An 18,245-nucleotide genomic window follows, 5' to 3' on the forward strand; every position below is an offset into this window, starting at 1 on the left:
CCTCGCCGAGCCCCGCGGCGCCCCGAGCCCCTGCCCTCGCCGAGCCCAGGCGTGCTTGCCTCTTGCCTCCCCATCCTCGCTGCAGCTCCGGGGACACGTCCCAGAGGCTGCCTCCCCCCCCGGAGGCTCCTAGAACTCAGATCTCCCCGAGCTCCGGTCTCGCATCTGGGATCCAGATCGCGTCCTCCCGACGGTTTGAGGGTAGGCGCTGGTTCTGCGGGTTCCCTTTGCCTCCAGGTGCTTTCTTCGGGCTCCCCAGGTCATTTGATTTTCTCCCTCAGGCCTGTTTTCCTCCACGAAGCCCCCTCGCGGGACCCAGAGTCGGTGTCTTTTCCCCTTCCTAAATTCTCCAAAATTCTCGTTCGTTGCCCCTCCTATAGGTTTCCTCCTGTTGTCACCCTCCTAATCTTTTCGCTTTTGACAAAGGCGCTTTGTCATCATCATCTCGTTTCTTTCCGGATGTCAAAACTTTCTCCAAGGGGTGTGTGTTTCTTTGTACGTGAATTTGCAGTGAGGACAAGGTACTGGCCCCAATTTAAAGACTTACTTGTGAAAGGGATTTTTTTTTTTTTTTTTGCACTTTGGCTCTGTTATTGGGTTCAACACCAGTTATCCTGCAGAGGCTCTACTGGGAGATGTGCACACACGAATGTGAGAGATCTGTTGGCAGCTCCAGACATTCTTCCCTATCTCGAGATCAGCTGAGGCTAGGGCCCCTTCATCTGACCAGGAAGCCTTGTCTTGGACTCCAGCACCCAACCTCTTGGGAGCCGGTACAAGCCCTTGCGTCATGGGCTATGCTAATAATTTAGACTCTGGATCATACAAGTCCGGCCTTTCTTGATCTGCTCTTAATTAATGTGCAATAAAGTAGTTTGGTTAGACTCTGTAAACTCTTTAGAGGGTCCACACAACAGGTTTGGGGAGGTGGAGACACCCAGGTTTGATAGATTTTTTGCCTCTCTGGGTAGTAGATTAAACATTTTCTTGAATGAAACAGCCCTTTGGTTTAGGTTGGATAGTATATGATTTTAGAGTACACATTTAAAAACAAGTATAGCAACTTGGAGAAAAGTTGTGTTTTCAAATTGTTAGACATCTGTTTCCTTGTTTTAATATTTCCCTTTTTTTTTTTTTTTTGGTAGGAGGTTGCAGAAGGTTTTAAAATTAAGAGAATGGTTTTTAGAAATGCCACAGTATACATTTGCTTAAAGTCTGTACCCATGCTGAATTGTAAGCTTCACAAGAGAGGGTGCTGTCTGTTTAACTACTGTAATCCTGACCCAAGCACTGTGCCAGATATTGCCAGCATAGGCCATCTAAATATTTGTTTAATGAGTGAATGAATTATGTGGCTTGCTTTCCACTTTTAATAGTTCTTGTTTTAGAGGCAAATGAAAATAAGTCTTATACGTCAGGGTGAGAAAGTGCCCCAGACAAGTAAGCGTGGAATATGTACCTAATATTATACCGCTGCTATTCTTTGTTTCATGTACTGCAGTTTAATACAGTGAATAGATCTATGCACAGTTAAGTGTCTTGATAGAAGATTTTTTTGGCCCTGAGTAAATTTAATTTAGCTGTGTACTAACACCTCGGCAGTGTGAAGGTGACTGAAAGGTATCAGTTGCTAGAATTTTTCATTTTATATATTCCATGCCTGGTTATTTATTTACCAAAAGAAAGACATTGGGCCACAAATCTTAAAGTTTGGAACAGACAAAAGAAATAATAGATGAAGAATGTCAACACATGGCATGGGAGGTGGAGACAGCTGGCTCAGTGCCACTAATATATTGCCTGTAGTACAATTTCTTTCTTTCTTTTTTCTTTTTCTTTTAAATAGGCTCCACTCCCAACGTGGGGCTTGAACTGATGACCTGGAGATCTGAGAGTCGCACGGTCTACTGACTGAGGCAGCCAGCCACCCCCGTAGTACAATTCCTGCAGCACAGTGGAAGAGAGGAGCCATGGGATTAGGCAGATCAGGGTTTGAATGCTGGTGCCAGTATTAATGATAATAGCTAATATATAGGGCTAGCCAGATACTAGGCACTGCCTTAACTGCTTTACATATATTAACTCTTTTATTTCATTTATTTTTAAATTTTTATTTAAAGATTTTTATTTATTTATTTGTCAGAGAGAGAGCGTGCACAAGCTGGGGGAGCGGCAGGCAGAGGGAGAAGCAGGCTCCCCACTGAGCAGGGAGCCCAACGCGGGACTTGATCCCAGGACGCTGGGATCATGACCTGAGCCGAAGGCAGACGCTTAACCAACTGAGCCATCCAGGCGTCCTATATTAACTCATTTAATCTTCATGACAGCACCCCTGCGAGATGGGCACTGTTATTATACGAGTTTTGTATGTGATGAAACTGAAGCATTTGCACAGATTAATCCAGCTAGCTCATAGCAGAGCTGGGCTTTCAGCCAGCACTGTGTGGTTCCAGAGCTGTACTGCTCTTAAGCACATCTCTTCACGGTCTCTCAACACAGTCTGGTCTGCCCTTTGTATGATTTTGGAAAAGATACTTAACCCTTTTGAACTCCAGCTTCCTTGTCTTTGAAATGGAGATAAGAACAACTTCGTGGCAGGGTTGATAGGATTAAATAAGACCTCTTCTACAAGGCACCATTCGAGGCTCCTGGCACATAACAGACTTTCATTAAATGGTAGTAGGTACTGCTACTGTATTATCATCAACTATTTTATGCCCTTAGTCCTTATTCTGAAATAAACCCTTCAAGTAGAATACTCCCATCATACAGTTAATGTTACCAACTTGTTAATAACTTCACTAATTGCAGTGCATAAAAGGACTAAGAAGGTCCTTGTTAACTGTGAATTCATTAATAATTTTCCCCCCTCTCAGTATAAGTGGTATTGGCTGCTGCCTTTTGATAAGCCCTTGGTACACTTATCCAAATTTTGAGGAAGAAAAATATAATTGAGGGAGGGAAGTATTAACACATAGTATTTTTAAAAATTTCCCTTAAAGTTGAGCCAGGTAGTTTCTGGAGAACTCTGGGGAACTCTGATAGAACAAAAGCAGAGCTGGATCCAAACCACAGGGAGAGCCCTCAGGATGGGTACTAATAGCCACCCAAGTATACCGCGTTGGGGTGAGAGAAGCAGGTAGGAGCTTATCTAATGTAAACTAGTTGATTGGATAAATCCTGTGACCTCTGGGAGCCTAAGTCCCCACATCTGCAAATCAGGGCACTAGATCACTATGCTCCTAAGATCATTTTTAGCTCAGAAGCTTCTGACTTTAAATATTTGTCCTCTGTTGATATTTTGTAGACTTTAAAACATGTGTTTTTGGAGTAAAATTTTATTACTTCAGGGCTATCATTATTTAGTTGAACCATTTATATACAAATCCACCATCCCTTATCTGAAAATTCTACTGAATTAACCTTATAATTTTAACATCAGTATCTTTTACAGTGAAACATAGGAGTATTCTTACTCAGGAAAATAAATACTATAAATAGTTTCCAGTCAGTTGTAGGCCAAGTTTTGCCACCAAATGAGTTCAGGTGGTCAGGTTTTGTTGCCAAATAAGGTACAAAAAGGTCTTCAGTGTTGAGAACTTTCTGGATTTCAGGATTGCGAACAGAGGATTGTAAATCACAGCTGGGTGTATATGAGTGTATCTGCATGTATGGAAACAAATAAGTACGCCAAAATTAACTTCCATGAGGAAGCAGATTTAGGTAGAATCTACCCATACTGGGTAGTAACTTTCCCCTGGCCTCCCTACTCCCTTTTGCTTGCCTGCCTTCTGCCATTTTGGATTAATGAGATGTTACTGTTCTGTGAAAAAGAAGGTTGAAAACTGGATCCAGTCAAAGTCATGCTCAGCCAGTTTCTCATCCTGGCTCAATTTGAAAAAAGAAATACACGGTAACTACCGTGTTTGTATTTGATTAGTTCACTCATTAAACATATATTTTGAGTGTGTTCTTTGTCAAAGGCAACAAATAGGTGGAGTCCAAGGGATCTGGCCTGAGAACTGGGAGACAGCCTCTGGCCTGGTTCTAGTTCCAGCGTAAACTGTGACCTTCCATGCTTTCCATGCTGTGTTATATTCCCAGCTGCCTCCTGGTTTGGGGCAGCCACCCTTATCTGTTATCTTATCTCGTGTAGATTTCTTTCAGGGGTGAGGAAGGCTTTCATTAATTAAAAATAATGTTTTGGGGCGCCTGGGTGGCTCAGTCGGTTAAGCGACTGCCTTCGGCTCAGGTCATGATTCTGGAGTCCCGGGATCGAGTCCCACATCGGGCTCCCTGCTCGGCGGGGAGTCTGCTTCTCCCTCAGACCCTCCCCCCCTCATGCTCTCTCTCTCATTCTCTCTCTAATAAATAAATAAAATCTTTAAAAAAAAATAATAATGTTTTAAAAAGTCAAGATTTCTAAGACCCTCATTTTAGCTTTAATGTTCTGTGAATATACATTTATTGAGTGCTTCATATGAGAAAGCATGAACTATAATGTAATGTCATTTGCACTAGAGAGAAAATGCCAGTGGCCACACAGCCTTTTTAAATGGTCTCTTTCTTTTGTGGGGTTTGGGAAAGATACACAGCCCTGCTAACTGTCAAAGCAGGGACCTTGTCTTAGTACCTGCTGTATTCTTAGCACCTAGGAAGTGCTTGGTACCCAGTTGGTGCCAAATAAATGCTTGATATGGATGGGTGAATGCATCAGTTAATTGGGTGATCTTAATAAACATCCCTTCATTTCCAAAAAAAAGTTAAGATTTCTACCCTGAAGCAGACCCATCTCTAGCTACCTTTGATTTCTCAGACACCATTGGTCTGACTGTACTTTGTATGGTGAAAAAGGTGTTAGCAGGTATACAAAGAATTACAGCTCCTCTTTGGCCATGTTTGTCTAGTTGAGGTGAGGCCATGCTCTAGATATGAGTAACAGTACAAGGAAGTAAGTAATTGAATGGGTACACAGTAATTGCTTAGAAAGTCAGAGGAAAGGAAGAAAATTATGGGTTGAAACATCCTAGAGGACGTGGGGATTTTTACAAGGAGGCAGGAACTGTTTGCTTTTGAACTGTTAGCGGTTTGAACTGGTACTATCAGCACTTTGTTGATGTGACAGTGACAGAGTGACAGAACCCAACTCAGACCTGCCTTAAGAAAAAGGTAGTTTTTTGACTCATATTGTTGAAAAACAGGGTGAAGCTTCTCCCAGGGTTGGATAGGGTGCTCAAATGATGACATCAGGAATCTCTTTTTGTCCCTAGTCTCCAGCTCTGTTGGTTTAGTACCCAGGCAGGTGCTACCCGTATGGGAGGAGATTGCAGCCAGCCCTGGCAGCTTCTAGTCTGTCAGTTGAGTTTCTTTCTCCTTAGTGCCAGCTAGACCGAGGGTGGCCTGCCCAGCCATGGAACGAGTGCCCTTGCTGTGCCCTCGTTAACTGCCTGTACCGTCCCCAGAGCTAGGGTTGTGGGTGGTGCTGTCAGTCTCAGCCACAGGGACTGACGGGGGTTCCCCAGAGGGCAATCACGAGACTGTTATCAAGAGAAGGGCCAGAGCAGCACATGGTCTACACAGTGCCTCGAGCCAAAACCCATTTCCTTTCCTGGGCCTTACTGTTGGCATTGTGACTGTGATAGCTGTTAGCCCTTTACCTTCTTCTAAAGGATGTAAAAGTTATTTCCATTTTGGATGTCTTATTAATTATTCTGTCTGTGAAACCTGTATTCTTAGTTGGGTGTATTTTTTGTTGTTGTTGTTGTTGGCCGTGCTAATATGCAGTTCATGTGCCCTTATATCTTTCAGCAACGATTCATTATGTACCTTTAATATGGTGATTTGATAGTTACAGTTTTAGCAATGAGGTCTAAATATTGTTCATTTTGTTAATGCAATTTAGCGTGTTGTGAGAGAAAAAACTTAACCTTCTTGCAGCACCTGGCACACCTGGTTTGGATATTCTCACTCCCTCATTCTTCACGGAGACTACCCTCCCTGTTCTCCTTGCCCACCCACTGTTCTCTCTCAGTCTTGAATGTTGAGATTCCCCAGGCTTTGCTCCTTGGCCATTTCCTCTTATGGGGGATGTCACGTTTCAGACCCCCATCCAGACGTTTGTGACTCCGCCGTCTCCAGCTGCTTTAATGACAAGATCTAATTCCGCACTTCCTTCTACCTGCCTACAGTGCACACCTTACCACTCTGCCTCCCTTTGACAGATAGCAGCACTCATTCATCATGGTGCTTTTTCTTCACTGCACCCCAACATAGCTTCAGAATAATTCTTTAACAGTGTGGGATTCCTCTAGCTCCTGAGAGCTCTCCCAGAAAATGGAGGAAGAACTTGACCCAAGACCTCAGCAAGCCTTTCCTGGAATTGGATCATAGAGGCATTCCTAAAAACACCCCTTGGAAGGAGGAAGAGGTTGCTTTTGGACCAGTCTGATCCATTCCTGAACTTAGGGCCTGTCTCCTGAACATTTGTGTTATGTGGGTGTGGAGTTCTATTAGGAAAGAGTAGGTAAGTGGTGCTGGGTAGATCATGGCTGTAAGTGTCATGTTCAGTAAGCACAATTGGTGGGATGTGCAGCAGTTCTCATGTTGAATAAGCACAACTGGTGTGTAGCAAGTGTCTTTATCTCCCACTGGCCCTTTGTATCAACTTGTAGGGTTAGTTCTACCTCTGCCTTTGGGTGAAAATTCAGGTGGGCCTAAGCCTTCTCTTGTCACTCCTAGGTAATAAAAAGTCTTTTTTTTTTTAAGATTTTATTTATTTATTTGTCAGAGAGAGAGAGAGAGCACAAACAGGGGGGAGCGGCAGGCAGAGGGAGAAGCAGGCTCCCTACTGAGCAAGGAGCCCGATGTGGGACTTAATCCCAGGACTCTGGGATCATGACCCGAGCTGGAGGCAGATGCTTAACAACTGAGCCACCCAGGCGTCCTGGTGATAGAGAGTCTTGTGGTCACTTCAAATTATGAAACATAATGTCATTTCAGCAACTTCAAGCCTGTTGAATTTGAAGCGTCTGAGGTAAGGCCTGTTCAGGCCTGCCCTAGGCAGAAAGCCTGCAATTGAGGAAGGAAGGTTGGGCACAGTGGGCTACTTTTCTCTTTCTTCATCTGATGCTTCTCCTTCACCTCCATAGCCTGTTTCTGGCCCTTTCTAGGGGCCAGCACCCTAGGAGGTTGGAGCACCTAGAAGAGGGAAAGGAAGTTAGGGCAGGAAAGTCCTTCCAAAAACAGGTGTGGAGCTTTCTGGAATTTGCAGGTCTCAAAGCTTGTTCTGTCTTGAGTGCTTTCAAAGGGCCTCCCTCAGAGACCACAACCTGAGCGCCATGACTTGCTTTAACTCTGGTGAGAGCAAATGCCTCTTCGTTTAGTCTGGTTGCTTGCTCCTTCCTTGGTCCCTAGGAATCTGATAGTACTGTGAGCCTCTCATCTCAGTCTCTTTGGTTTTCTTTTGGGGGGCCCTGGACCCGATCTAAGATGACCCTCTGCAGGTATTCTCTTGTGCGTGGCACACATCTGGTGCATGGGAGACTGACGTGCTTTGCTTTGTAAGAGAGGAAGTTTATCTTTTTCTTCTACTCTTCTAAGTTCTTGGCTAAGGCCCCTTTAACAAAAGACAGATTGATAAGAGAAAAGCATACATATTTATTTAATACAAGTTTTACATGATGTGGGAGCCTACATAAGGAAATAAAAACCCAGAAAAGTAGTTAAACCTGAGTATTTTTATTGAAGGTATAATGAAGAGTGGAGAGTTTGGGAAAATTGTAATAGGATAAGAAAGAGAATGAGCTAAGTGTAGTAAGCTGGGGAAACACAAGTCCTGTTCATTCAGATTCCTTTCGGCAATACTTGTTCTTTGGAGATAAGGATGCTCCTTTCCTCCTGGTGTAGGGAGGGCACCTCTCACAGAGAGTCTGATTACCTGCTTCAGGGGAGGGTCAGAAAATTCTTCCTGCACCTGCTGTTTCTCAGATTTCTTCAGCTTGAAATATTCAATAAGCCAAGGTGCTGTTATTTTGGGGTAGTGTATCCGGAACCCTGTCAACTCAAAGTGGGGTAGCGTGGGCTGATTCCAGCGTAGCAGCAACCTCTCTTTTGTCCTCAGAGCAGTTAGCCAGCCTGCCCATCTGTTTCTTGGGTTGAGACAGATGTGGCATCCACCCACCTGCACGGACCTGTAGTGGGCTGTCTTGGTGGTCCCACTGAGCCCTTTCCCTGGCTTGAGGAGAATGGAAAAAGATCTCCACCTTCCCCCTTTCGATGAGATCAAGTGGATTTACAGAATGCCAGCAGTTTCCTAAACCCTCCCCTGGACCTTTCTACCATGATTTGGATGAGTTTTCAACCATCTCCTGAGGAAACTTTGCCTCTTGTTTCAACTCTTCACTTTGGACTGTGACATCTGTTTTTTTGGTGCCTCAGGAGAGACATTTCTACATGCATGTTTTCTTGGTGCAGTTAATTGAGTTTGCCCAGGAGACGAAACCTATGTGCCATTTCTGTACTCAGCATCTTGAGCACAAAGACATTGCCTTTCTTATCTTGAGGTCCCTGCGCCCAGCAGAACACCAGAATCATTCTTCTGACAGCACATTCTTTGGTTGAGCACAGTGCTAGGCCCCCGAGCATAGAGCAGAGAGCAAAGCAGGCTGCTCCTGCAGACGAGGAGTTTATATTCTGGTTGTACAGTCAGACATTAAATGCTTCTTAATGACAGTTGTGAGAAATGCTACAAAGAAGGAGAGGGTGTTGTGGGAGAGACCAGCAGTGTCCTCTCGGGTGCCTGGGTCGGGAGAGGCTTTCTTGCTTTAAGTGGAGCTCAACTTTGAAGGGTCAGAATTGCTGAGGCAGAGGGCAGAGCAGGGCAAGTGTGCTCTCTAGGCCATTGGTTCTCAACCAGGGGCGATTTTGCCCCCAGAGGCATTTGGCAATGTCTGGAGATATTTTAGGTTGTCATACCTGGGGCACGAGGTGGGGTTGGTGCTACTGGCCTTTAGTGGGTGGAGGCCAGAGATTCTGCTAAACATATGCACAGGACAGGCCCCACAGCAAAGATTATCCAGCCCCAAATAGCAGTAGTGCTCAGACTCTGGAACCAGCATGAAGGTCTTGAAGTTGGGGTACATTTGAGAAGGTGAACACAGGCCCATGTGGCTGGAGGCTGGAGAGCAAGAGAAAGTGAGGATCTAGGGGAGACTAGTGCAATTGGTGGTACCCACTTCCCAGCACTTGGTAGATTAGGTGTTCAGGATTTGGGTGTTCTGAGAACAATGGGATGCCATTCAAGGTTACTATATACTGTCTTTTAGTGAGTGGAGGCCAGGGATGCTGATGAACTTTCTGTGGTGCACAGGACAGCCCCCACAACGTGTTCTCAGGTATTAAAGGTCAATAGTGCCAAAGTGGAAACACCTGAGTTAGAGGGCGAGCAAGAATGGCTGCAGGCACTTAATCAGGAGCCTTGGACTAGGCTGGTAGAAGGGTATGTTAGGAGAAGTGGATAGATTTGAGAGATTTAGGAGGCAAAGTCATCTGGTCTTTATGTTCCATTATGTGCCAGACACTCTGTTGACATCTTGGGATATAAAAGTGAGCAAGATGGACAAGTTCATTTGCTCTGCCAGATACTAACTATAGGTGTTAAGTGAATGAGTAAGTGCTTTGTTGAGTGAATACATACAAAAAATTATTTTTATACATTGATTGTGATTGAGCCTTAGTGAGGAAAGATGGTTTAAATGACATGTCTAATGTATGCAAGGCACCTTGCATAGTGCCTGGTGCAAGGTGTTCAGTAAATGCTAAATAAATGCCACATGTCCCGTCCCAGGACTGTTCTTCCCTTGGCCAGGATGCTCAGTGAAGAGAGCAGCCGGAGAAGACCAACCTTCTGGTCTGGTGCCCAAGGTCACATTGAAAAGTACATTAATCTTTCCTTAAAGACAGAGCTGAAAGGTTCACAATGATTTCTTTACCTGAGTGTGCTTTATTTATTATGTTGATAGGAAAACAGAGGCAGTAAGTGCATTAATTTAATACAGGCTGTGCTTTACAATAATGTATGTTATTCTAGTTCCTTCTAAAATGTAACAAGTGTAGCTGTAATAAGTTCTGCGTGTTCACAGTATATCTTGTAGTATCTCTTACTGTCCTTTAGATTGATTGTTCCAGTCTTGTGATCCACATGCAGTGTCTTTAGCAGATGATTAGTCAGCCTGTGTGTGATTCATACTTGCACTAAATTAAGCAGGGGAAAAAAATGATCTTTGAAAAATGTTACAGACTAAGTCACACTTGTGCAGGGAGAGCCTATTGCATTCTAGCGTCAGACTAAAAACCATATTGCCCACTTTAAAATTGCTTCCTAAAATTGTTTCTTCTTTTAGGTTCTAGTTTATCTCCCCACCCCCAGTATGCCTTTTATTCCCCCTTCACTACCTCATGCCATTAACTTCATTTCTTTCTTTCTTTTTTTTAAGATTTTATTTATTTGAGAGAGAGAGAGAGCAAGCACAGAGGGAGATTGAGAGGGAGAAGCATACTCCCTGCTGAGCAGAGTGCCCTATGTGGGGCTGGTTCCCAGGACCCTGAGATCATGACCTGAGCTGAAGGCAGATGCTTAACCAACTGAGCCACACAGGCACCCCCATTAGCTTCATTTCTATCTCTGATTAATTCCAAATTGGATAAAACTTCCTTACCAAATTTTCAGAAGTTGTTTATTCAACAGAGATTTACGGAGGTGCCTACTTTGGGCCAGGTACTCTGCTGCCTACTAGAGACACAAAGATGATTCAGTTTCTTTCTGCTCTTGAGGAGCTCGCTCTAGACAGGGAGATGGGCAGGCACATAGACAAAATGCATAGTGATAAATTAAGTTGAAGGACGAGGCATGGGTGTTTCTCAGACGTAAGTGACATTTGAACTTGATCTTGAAGGAGATAGGATAGATGGCCCAAGGGAAGGAAGGGGACCCCCCCCCCCGCTACACACACACCCCTTTTCTTTTTTTTTATTATATTAATCACCATACATTACATCATTAGTTTTTGATGTAGTGTTCCATGATTCATTATTTGCGTATAACACCCAGTGCTCCATGCAGAATGTGCCCTCCTCAATACCCACCACCAGGCTAACCCATCCTCCCACCCCCCTCCCCTCTAGAACCCTCAGTTTGTTTTTCAGAGTCCATCGTCTCTCATGGTTCGTCTCCCCCTCTGATTTCCCCCCCTTCCTTCTTCCCTTCCTGCTATCTTCTTTTTTTTTTCTTAACATATATTGCATTATTTGTTTCAGAGGTACAGATCTGTGATTCAACAGTCTTGCACAATTCACAGTGCTCACCATAGGACATACCCTCCCCAATGTCTATCACCCAGCCACCCCATCCCTCCCACCCCCCACCACTCCAGCAACCCTCAGTTTGTTTCCTGAGGTTAAGAATTCCTCGTATCAGTGAGGTCATATGATACATGTCTTTCTCTGATTGACTTATTTCACTCAGCATAATACCCTCCAGTTCCATCCACATCGTTGCAAATGGCAAGATCTCATTCCTTTTGATGGCTGCATAATACTCCATTGTATATATGAACCACATCTTCTTTATCCATTCATCTGTCGATGGACATCTTGGCTCTTTCCACAGTTTGGCTATTGTGGACATTGCTGCTATAAAGACACCCCTTTCCAATAGGGAAGGATTCCACAGGTGTAAAGGCATGGGTTTGAGAGGCATTATCACCTTTCAGGACCAAAAGTAGTTCTGAAGGCCTGCAGCACACTGGGGATTGAAGCTGGAGAGGCCTGTAGTAGCCAGTTTAGGACTTGGCTGTTGAAGGATATGAAAGAATTTGGATTCGTCCTGAAGAAAATAGAGACCATTCAGATGATTACTATTTTGGGGCCTTCATAGAAAAAAAATTTGCCAATCCCATGGCTTAAAATTACATTTATTCTGGGCGCCTGGGTGGCTCAGTCAGTTAAGTGTCTTCCTTCAGCTCGGGTCATGATCCCAGGGTCCTGGGATTGAGCCTTGTGTCCGATCAGCTTCTCCCTCTCTCTCTGCCCCTCCCCTTGCTTGTGCACTCTCTCTCTCTCTTTTTCAAATAAATAAAATCTTTTTTTAAATGACATTTATTCCCTTGATGTGCTGGACACTTGGGAGTTGGATCATCTGGGTGGGATTTGGTTGGCTCTGCTACACTTGTCTTTCATCCTCCTGGGACCAGTGGGCCAGCCTATACATGTTCTTAAGACAGTGGTAAAGGCGTAAAAAATCAGGCAGATACTTGTAAACCTACCTGAGGTTTAGACTTAGAACTGGTGTATTCACTGTCTTTTTATTCCCTGAACCATCAAATTTGTTCCTGCCTTAGGAGCTCTGCATTATCAGTCCCATCAGCCTAGAGACCACTGCCTCCAGACCATCATGTGTTGGGCTCCTTCTTGTCTTACAGGTCTTAGCTCAGTAACACCTTTTCACCCAACCTAAAGTAGCCTCTTTCAGCAGACCATTCCTTATTATAGTCCCCTTTTTCTTCTTTTTTTAATAGTACTTAGTCTGAAAATGTGTGTCTGTGTATATATTTAATGTCTTCTCTTGCTCCACCAAAAAGTAAGCTCTGGGAACAGATTTTCTGTCTTATCCAGTCTTTCTGCCTTATTCAGTGCTGTATCCTCAGCCCCTAGAATAGAACCTGGCACCAAGAAGTTGAGTGCAGACATATATTGTCCTAGTATCTAAATATAGAAAGGTCACCTGCAGTGATCAGTTTCTTTCTAAATTTAACCTTAATAGAAAGTAGATAGGTTTAGTTGATATACATATATAATTATATTAGGGTTCTTCAGAGAAACAGAACCAATAGGATGTGTATCAATGTGTGTATGGAAATAGATTTATTACATAGAATTGGCTCACATGATTATGGAGGCTGACAGGTCTCCAAGATCTGCAAGGCTAGAGACCTAGGAGAGCCAATGGGGTAGTTCTTTTTTAAAAATTATTATTATTTTAGGATTTTATTTATTTATTTGAGAGAGAGAGCACATGGAGAGGGAGAGGGAGAAGCAGACTTCCCACTGAGCAGGGCGCCTGGCATGGGGCTCAATCCCAGGACCTTGGGATCATGACCAGAGCCAAAGGCAGACACTTAACCAACTGAGCCACCCAGGCACCCCAACCAATGGTGTAGTTCTTTTTTTTTTTTTTTTTTAAAGATTTTATTTATTTATTTGACAGAGAGAGACACAGTGAGAGGGGAACACAAGCAGGGGGAGGGGGAGAGGGAGAAGCAGGCTTCCCGCAGAGCAGGGAGCCCGATGCGGGGCTCGATCCCAGGACCCTGAGATCATGACCTGAGCTGAAGGCAGACGCTTAACGACTGAGCTACCCAGGCGCCCCCAATGGTGTAGTTCTAATCTAAGTCTAAAGGCCTGAAACACAGAAGAGCTTAGTATAGTCCCTGTCTTAAAATTGGCAGACTTGAGAGCCAGGAAGAGCTGATGTTTTGTTTCGAATCCAAAGGGAGGAAAGACTGATGTTCTAGCTCAAGGCAGTCAGGTCAGAAGCAGTTCTCTCTTACTCAGCCTTTTTGTTTTATTTAGGCCTTCAACTGATGCAATGAGGTCCATCCACAATAGGAGGACAAACGCTTTACACAGTCTATTCCTTCAAATGTTAATTTATCCAGAAACACCCTCGATGACACAACCAAAATAATGTTTGATCAAATATCTGGACACCCCCCTGGCTTAGTCAAATTGACACATAAAATTAACTATCATAGAAATTTAATAGATTTTATTTTAGAGCAGCTTTAAGTTTATGGAAAAAACTGCATGGAAAGTACAGAGATTTCTCATAAAACTCCCCTCTCCCAGCATATTTTCCCTTATTTTTAACATTTTGCATCAGTGTGTGGTACATTTTTATAATTGATGAACCAATATTGATACATTTTTATTAACCAAGAATATATTGATTAGGATTCATTCTTTGTACTGTATAGTTCTATGAATTTTGACAAATGCATACTGTTAGATCATGTATCTGCCATTACAGTATCACCCAAAATAGTTTCATTACTCTGATAATACCCTTGCCCTCCACTACACCTAGTCCTTGCTCCCCTCCCCACTGGCAGTCAATGATTTTGGGTATTTTATTTTATTTTTTTATTAAGTAGGTTCCATGCCCAGTGTGGAGCCCAATGCGGGGCTTGAACTCATGACCCTGAGATCAAGACCTTAGCTAAGAGTCAGACACTTAACCAACTGAGCCACCCAGTTGATTTTTTTTTTTTAAACTCTGTATATAGTTATGCCTTTTCCAGAATGTCATATAGTTCGTTGCTGGTGTGTAAGAAGGCAGTTGGCTTTTGTATATTACTTTTGTGTGCTGCAACCTTGTATCCTGCAACCAACTGTTTATTAGTTTCAGTTTTGTTTTGGTCGATTCTGTGGAATTTTCTACATAGTCATGTCATCTGTCAACAAAGATAGTTTTACGTCTTCCTTCCCAATCTATATACTTTTTATTTCCTTTTTTTGTTATTACATTCTTTTTTGAAGATTTTATTTATTTGACAGAGACACAGAGAGAGAGGGAACACAGGCAGGGGGAGTGGGAGAGGGAGAAGCAGGCTTCCTGCTGAGCGGGGAGCCCGATGAGGGGCTCGATCCCAGGACCTTGGGATCATGACCTGAGCCGAAGGCAGACGCTTAACCATCTGAGCCACCCAGGCACCCGAAAATAAGATTTTTTTTAATAGCTTCGTAATATTTGTTTGTACTTTATTTTCCTGATCACCTGTTGTTTAATTATTAGATACTTTTTTCAGATTTTATTTTGTAAGTAATAATGGCCATTATCATATTTATGCATATTGTGCAGGTCTTTGGGTACATCTGTGATGATTTCCTTGGCGTGTTCGTATCTAGAAGTAGAGTTAGCCAGAACAAAAGACATTTTGTTTGGTTCTATGATACATAATGCTAATTGCCTTTCAGGAAAGGGGGTGATTTTTTAAAATGGCCTTGCAGCTATTTAAAAATCTATAACATACTTTTCAACTAATTTATGATTTTTATGCACTTGCAACTCATAAAAAGAGATCTCTTCTTGGTGTATTTAAAAAATGTTTTTAACCAGCAAATAGTATGAGATAAAATTCGTTTGTTGATGGAGTGAGTGCAGTATCACAGGCAGATATTTTGTAAAACTTTATCTCGTTTCACTAAACTTTTTTATTTAAATTAAATTTTTATTTAAATTTTGCCAAAATAAAGTAAAAAAAGAAAGCTTAATTCGACTAGTTTTGGTTCCTGGCTTAATAGTTACAATGGAAATATTTAGCAGGTTCAACTACACTTTCATTCATATTTTGGCTATATTTTACACATGATATATTGTAATTATTTGTCTCATATTTGTCTCCCCAGCAGACTGTGAGCCCCTTGAGGGGCTAAATAAGTTCAGTGTGTTTTCATAGTCTTAATATCTTATATTTTCTATTGTACTTTGTAGTTGTCAGAATATATGGATATATATTTGCTCACTTGTTTTTTTTATAACAACCCCTTGTAGGATAAGGTATTACTTAAATTTTACATTTGGCACTTAGGTTTAAGTGACTTGTCTAAAATCACAAAACTGGGGCTTCCTTGTGTGACTCTTGCTTAACTTTAAGAATTGAATAACCGTAACACTGTCCAGTGGAAGTTTGTGCAGTGGTGGAAGTATTCTGTAATTCTGAGCTGCCCCATACAGTAGCCACTAATCCTGTGAGTGCTTGAAATGTGGCTGGTGTGACTAAGGTACTGAGCTTTTTATTTAATTTTACTTAGTCTTAATTTAGATAACCATTTGTGGCTAGCGTATACCATTTTGACAGTGCAGGTGTAAACTCATAGGTAGAATAACTGTTTGCCAGGACCTGATAGCAGAGACTCAGACATTGGCTTGCAGAGTTGAGCCCTGGATTTAAAGTCCATCCTATACAATTCTGTGATTCTATAACCTCTGACCAGTAAAACAAGTAAATCTATGTATACCCAGAAAGTCCGTTTGAATATATTTTGAAAAAATCTTTGGTAGGTTTTTTTTTTTTTTTACTTTTACTTTTATTTAAGTGTGGGTGCAGGAGGTTTTGTTTTTTTGTTTTTTTTCCCCTTTAGATATTTTTTTACAATGAACTGTCAAAGGTTTAACGTTTTTAATTCTACTTTTTTTTTTTAAGATTTTATTTATTTATTTGAGAGAGAGAGAATGAGAAAGAGAGCACATGAGGGGGGGAGGGTCTGAGGGAGAAGCAGACTCCCTGCCGAGCAGGGAGCCCGATGCGGGACTCGATCCCGGGACTCCAGGATCATGACCTGAGCCGAAGGCAGTCGCTTAGCCAACTGAGCCACCCAGGCGCCCTTAATTCTACTTTTAAATATGATTTCCTTTACTATTTTGCTCCCATCCCATCCCTGTGGCAAACAATCCTCTCCTTCTCTCTGCTCCTTTATTTCCTTAAAAATCTCAGTTTTCTGTCCTGGGAAAAGGAGAGAGATTCTGTTAAACTGTCGTGATTAACCCTATCCTTGACTATTATTTTTCCTGTCAGTCGTCTGTTTCAAGCTGTACTCATTTAAAAGCTGAACAGTAAATATTCCTTAATCATTTTATGCTAGTAAATAGTCCTTAACAGGGGTGTCAGCTCCTTGAGGACCGAGGCCTGATTTCCATTTTGTGCTCCTTAAAATGTTCAACAAATACATGATGTGTGTCTAATTCTGTAAAGGAGGTAGAAATGGTCTAGAAAAGTGTTTTTGACTTTAATTAATGTTTGAGTAAATAGTGGTCACGCATCTTGGGTTTAGATCATTTCCTTTATATGAAATGGGGGAAATCACCCAGTTTTAATAACCATTCAACTCGTAATAAGAAATGGGTTAATCTCTTATTTTAGTCACTTTGCATTGGGAAATGCTATAGACTGAATGGTTGTGTCCTCTCAAAATTTATTTGTTGAAACCTTATCTCCAATGTAATAGTGTTAGTAGGTGGGGCCTTTGGGAGGGAATTAGGTCACGAGGGTGCAAATTGACACACTTAGAAAGAGACCCCAGAGAGCTTCCTCACCCCTCCTACCATGCAAGGTGACTACAAGGAGAGGGCAGTCTGAACCAAAGTAGGCTCTCGGCAGACACCCCGTCTGCTGGTGCCTTGATCTTCGTCTTCCCAGTCTTCAGGATTGTGAGAAATACATTTCTGTTGTTTCTAAGCTACCCAGTCTGTGATATTTTGTCATAGCAGCCCGCATGATGATGAGCAGATTGACTTCCTGACTGGTATCAAGGAAGAGGAGAGTTAGTAGATCATTTATATTCAGTTCCAACAAGAAAAGATAAAGCTTAGAATATCTTTAAGATATCTTGGTCTCTCTTATAATGCCTCTTAATGAAAAATAAATTTTGTTTTCAGAGACTGTGAAGAACATGTTGTAATCTAGGAATATTTTAAACTTTTTGGGGGGGAATATTATGAACTTGGAATATCATTATTAGTGTGTGAAAAGCTCTGTCATTGCTACTTAGGGTACTTACTCCTTGAGGTTGGAAAGCCTGAACATCCTAAGTTTTTTTTTTTGTTTTTTTTTTAAAGATTTTATTTATTTATTTGAGAGAGAGAGAATGAGAGAGAGCACATGAGAGGGGGGAGGGTCGGAGGGAGAAGCAGATTCCCCGCCGAGCAGGGAGCCCGATCGGGACTCGATCCCGGGACTCCAGGATCATGACCTGAGCCGAAGGCAGTCGCCCAACCAACTGAGCCACCCAGGCGCCCCCGAACATCCTAAGTTTTACAGTAGCCTGTAAAACAATACAGGGTACCCATGTCACATTTCTTTTTCTTTTTTTTTAATCTGATTTTTTTTTTTTTTATGTAGGCTCCATGCCTAGCATGGAGCCCACCGCGGCAGCTTGAACTCACAGCCTTGAGATCAAGTGTCAGATTGAAGCTCACGTCTTCTGATTGTAAATCTTTTTTTTTTTTTTTTTAAAGATTTTATTTATTTGCGAGAGACACAATGAGAGACAGACAGAGAGCATGAGAGGGAGAAGGGTCAGAGGGAGAAGCAGACTCCCTGCTGAGCAGGGAGCCTGATGTGGGACTCGATCCCGGGACTCCAGGATCATGACCTGAGCCGAAGGCAGTCGCTTAACCAACTGAGCCACCC

The 18,245-nt window shown here is 42.6% G+C and overlaps 1 protein-coding gene across 2 annotated transcripts in view; it reads left to right on the forward strand.

Moving 5' to 3' along the window:
- Positions 1 to 18,245, forward strand: part of GNPTAB (N-acetylglucosamine-1-phosphate transferase subunits alpha and beta) — a 73,500-nt gene that overhangs the window by 255 nt on the left and 55,000 nt on the right. The window lies entirely within an intron of this gene.

This window comes from Mirounga leonina, unplaced genomic scaffold (genome assembly GCF_011800145.1).
Source record: "Mirounga leonina isolate KUSES-001 unplaced genomic scaffold, KU_Mleo_1.0 Mir_418, whole genome shotgun sequence".
Taxonomy (NCBI): Eukaryota; Metazoa; Chordata; class Mammalia; order Carnivora; family Phocidae; genus Mirounga; species Mirounga leonina.